A 5218-nucleotide genomic window follows, 5' to 3' on the forward strand; every position below is an offset into this window, starting at 1 on the left:
TCCCTGCTGAGCTATACAAGTGGATCGTGAAGCTAGCAGATAGCCAAGGAAGGTGGAAACTTGATAATCGTATTGTGTGGACCCCAAAGTTAGTGCGAATATTGGAAGCATCAGAGAATAAGATTGTGCGCACTGTTGATCATTGGCTCGATCGTATTATAGGAGGATTCATTATTGAGTTCATGGTTGACACCTTAGTTAGCTACATCGAGGTAGAGCGACGCTTTCTCAAAGAATTGCGAGGTAAGTACGTAAAGTCTTTGAATACTTGGATTAAAATGCTATTGTGCGAAAATAGGGTTATGCAGTTATCTTGATGTTTGGGGCTACGCGAAGTGGAAAAGCTTACAGGAATGAAAGAAGTAGGGGACCAAAAACTAGCCCCTTGATTTCATCTCCGTGAGGGGACGAGGAAGAGCTCGCAAAGGTCTCACCGCAAAGTGCAATCCATCTGATAAGGCAAAGAATTCCGCAAATACCACCTCCACCTACACCGCCACCGACTTCACCACCATCACCTCCATCTTCACTCGTACCACTTCCACCACCACCGCGATTCAATATGGTAAGCACAGCGAAGTTTCATGTGTTCAAAGGTTTGGGAAATGAGGATTCAGACCAATTATGGTTCGTGGTAAGGGCTGTATGGGAAGCGCAAGGTGTTACAGATGACAATAGAAAGAAAGCGACATTGGTTAGCACCCTGCATGACTGCGCACTGACCTGGTATATTAAGCACTCCAATGATAATCCAAATGCGGGAATCGCGGATATCCAAGCAGCACTAAATAGAGAATTTAGCAGGCCGAATTCTGAAGCACAGTCGATCATTGGATTCAAAGAGATCACGATGCTACCAGGCAAGACTCCTTGGGAGCTGGATCAGAGGCTGAAATGTACGATTCGCGAAGCTAATATGAATCTGACGGATGGACAACATCATGAGTGGTTTGTAGCTTTGCTAATGCCACATTTAAGAAGTGTGCTATCGCAACAGAAGATAACGACTCAGGCGGAGGCCTTAGAGATTACTATGAGGCTACATGAGACCCTGATGTGGGATCCTAACTTAGGAGTTTAGCATATCCATGCACAGTTGAAGAACATATGCCTTGAGATGCAGAGTCTGAAATAGGACAAGATAGCTCGACCAGAAGTGCGCGAAGAGGTATGGTGCGTAAAATGCAAGGCTCAGGGTCATGACAAGGACCATTGCCTGATTTTCACAAATTACCTCATAGGAGGAGGACCGATTCCCTTAAGATTGGAAGCGCAAGTAGACCTAGCACGACACTTGCTTTGTGGTGCGCGATTTGTCGAATAGCAAAAAAACATGCCACGGACAATTGTCACTTGTTACAAAAGTATACGCAAAATTCATAACAGTTGTTCTGCAACTTTTGTAGATCAGTGGGACACGATGAATGCACTTGTAGAAGCTATGAGTTAATAATGGATAGAACTACCACCTACAGAGTTTAGGTCGAAATGCGGCCCCTTGACCAAAATGCTGGAATGACGCGAACAGGATTTCAGGGGCACGGATGAGGCTGAGGTTGAGGAGGACCTGGAAGAGGTTGCGGACAGTTGATATGCTACAATTGTGGAGGGCTCGGAAATTATGCATGCGATTGCACAAATCCAACGCACCCTTCATGTTTGTATTGCAACTTGTTTGATCATGAGATAGAAGATTGTCCTACACTGATAGCTAGGATAAAAACAAAGGAGTGCTACCGCCTCCCCCGACTCAGAACCTATAGATGATGAGGTCTGAGTGGCATGAGGAAGATCCGAATGTGAACATTGTGCTCTAGAGTGGAATCGCGACAGGAGATGACAAAGGAAAACAACTAGAAGATAGTACTTTGGTTCGAAAAACTCTGGCGAAGGAAGCAGAGTTTGATTTGGAGCGCACTCGGGAAACCTTCATGGAAGCCAAGAAGAGCTTCGCTGATGCCTCCACTTCCGGAATCAAGGATAAACTGGAGCCGGAGATGGACCCATTTATGCTCACAATGTTCCTGGAAACATGTATGAAGCTACTGCGCGATAGTAAGGCGGTGAAAGGGTTACAAGAACTCATTAACAAATGCGTTGGGACCGCGCCAGGAGAACCGCGTGTAGTTAGAAAGATCGGAAAACATAAGACAAGAATGGGAAGAGAAATGAGACTAACTGTGTAGATTGGAGAATACGAGATGGATCAAGTCATCCTGGATTTAGGATTGGATGCGAATGCTCTGCCAAAACAGACATGGGAGAAAATGGGAAAACCTGCGCTGCAGTGGTCTCCAATTCAGCTAAGAATGGCGAACCAGTAGAAAATAATACCCATGGGGCGATTGCAGGGAATAACCGTGGATATTGAGGGAGCAAGCGTGTTGGTAGACTTTGAAGTGATAGAGATTGTTGATGACAACAATCCATACCCCCCGCTCTTAGGAATTGATTGGGCCACTGACATGAAGGGGGTGATTAATCTGAAAAAAAAGAAAAATGAATTTTGAAAAGAAGTCACTACGCCTAATTATAGCTCTGGACCTTGTTGAAGGATCGTGCTATATGGATCTGGTGCATGACTATGAAAGTGATGATGATTTGGACTGCATCTATAAGATAACAACGCGAAACCAGGATTGGGTGAATCCCAGCGCAAATGGGTGGATTGCATGGGAGCGCGAAAGCTCCTGTACTTCAAATTTGGATGAGGAAACGAAACAATGGCATAATCGGTTACATGAGGTAACTACACTGAATTGTAATATGATGATAAGGTCACTGCACTGCGTATCGACATAAGTAAGAGACCTGCCTACTTATGATGGTCTAAGTGAGGTAGATACCTTCTTGAATAAATTTGAAAGGGAGGTGTCGTAAAAACAATGCTTCTAGGCCTTAGACTGGGTACTGCGGTCTATGCCCGCGAGGTGGTGGGGTACGCACAAAGGGAGCTTTAACGATTGGAGTGAGTTTAAGGGAATGATGCACTTACAATTTGGGAAGCCTATGGTGCCATTGATAGATAAGTACAATGGGTGTAGAATTTCCCACTGTAGATCAACAGATTATGCAATATACTAAAGCAAAATACAAGATCTACTTCTACAACAAACTTGCGGAAGCTTAATCGAATTTGAGCAAGATCAAATAGAACACATATAACTGAGAATGAGAAATTAATCACACATGAACACAAAAGAATACTCTGGGGAAAGCCTCAGCTAAAGACCCCGATCTCTGTATTATCATATAGATTACACAAAGCATCAACTCACAAGCTATCTTGCTCTCAGTACAATCCAACAATACAACTCACAGACTGAATAGACATGAGATATGCCTTCCCTCAGCCCTCCAAGCCTCCTATTTCCTTACGCAATTTTCCTTGGGGTCCAATGCTACCACCTATGTGAATTGGCCTCATCACACACTCATCAAACCCAAAAGTAACTGCACAATCTACAAGAAATGAATTCCTTCTGCATGCAAGAGATATCCTCCATGGAATATTCCTGCAACTGATAGTACATTGTCCCTTCATCTGATCTCAACTGGGTCTCTGTCTGAACTGACATGCATGAGCTATTTATGAGAGAATATTCAGTTATCTGAAGTGCTGCAATGACATGCATGCATGCATTAACTAACTGAACTCACAATTAGTTCAAAAAACTATTTGAACTAATCTAACAAGACTTAACTCAGTTAACTGAGCTAACTAATTACAACTCAAAGTAGAACTCATCATGATCTCCTTTAATCAAGGGATAACTTCCTCAATCAATGGAGAAACTGTTGCATGTCTTCACATAGACTTCATGTTTGATTTTCTACAACTAATTAACTCAAGATGAATTAATTAATTATTTTACAAACAACTGCTAAGATCAAATTCAAATTTTAATTCTCAATTTTAGTTTAGGGACCAACTAAAATTGGAATGTATCCCAAAATGCTGTAGAAATTTTGAATAATATGACACTTATTCACAGAGATTATCCCAATTATACACTATTGCGGGATACATGCACAATACATAACCTCCTCTACGTTGATCATCAATTTAGCAACATTAAAAACAATGAAACATCAATCGCATGCGCACATTAACACAGTATGTAACCCGGGGAAAGCATACAGCTGAAAACCCCACACTATCTGTATATTATAATGATTGAGAACATGTAACAATACATAGTACAATAATCCTCACAAGTACTCAGTACTATCTCCACCTGTTACACACAAAACTAGCTCAGATCCGAACAAGTCACAGGTTCAAATCTCCTCTGCTGCTTTGCCTGCCTCCACTGCACAATCCTTCAAGAGAATCACGTGAGCACAAGCTACAATTGCCTTGATATTGGCCCACACTGCGCAATCCTCATTGGCGTTACTCAATCCATGCATGTGCAAAATCTCATGCACAACTGATAGTCACAACTCACCCTTTCACTTACCTCTAACACCTGTCTCTGTTGAACTGTCCATGCACTGAGTTAACTGATGTATTCTTTAGTTTCTTTATGAGTTAATATTTAGTGAATTAATTAATAATTAATTCACACAACTCATCACTAGTGTATTCTTTAGTTAGACTAAATACAACTAGTTCAACTAAGTCAAACTGAACACAACTCCATCAACTCCACATCCAACTCCACAAAACTCACATGCATGAGTTCTAACTGAAGTCCTCCATGCAATAGCTCAACTAACACATAAGAAATCACGTGATTCCTTTTTTCAGCTACATGTGCCAAATCCGTAGCTCGAACTGAAGTGATCCAAGAGAATAATATAATGTTTAGAGTCCAAATGTTACTAAGGGCTAATAATATTTGACTGTTTCTATTTTTAGCCTGACAGTCTAAAAATATACTTTGATCACTCGGCTGTGAACCAAAAATAGAAGTCCATGTATTTTTTCCCAACATGACCAATCATCCATAAACAACATCCTGCAACTCATAGACCATGATCCATATGTCTAAAAATAGACATAGTCTAAAAATAGACTTTGCGCCAAAAATAGCCTGCAGAACCACTTAGTGAAGGCGACTCCTTTCCACTAAGCTCCATCATCTTGTTGAATTCTCAACACTCCCTCTCAAAAAGATATGGATTATCTGCAACCCCTATCCTGCAACTCTGGAATGTTCTGCATGCAACACATTTGCCCGGTCCATTTGCTCCAACAACACTTGGAACAAAA

Source organism: Pinus tabuliformis, chromosome 2_2, assembly GCF_031772625.1.
Source record: "Pinus tabuliformis cultivar Carrire ecotype Pingquan chromosome 2_2, CPIR1, whole genome shotgun sequence".
Classification (NCBI taxonomy): Eukaryota; Viridiplantae; Streptophyta; class Pinopsida; order Pinales; family Pinaceae; genus Pinus; species Pinus tabuliformis.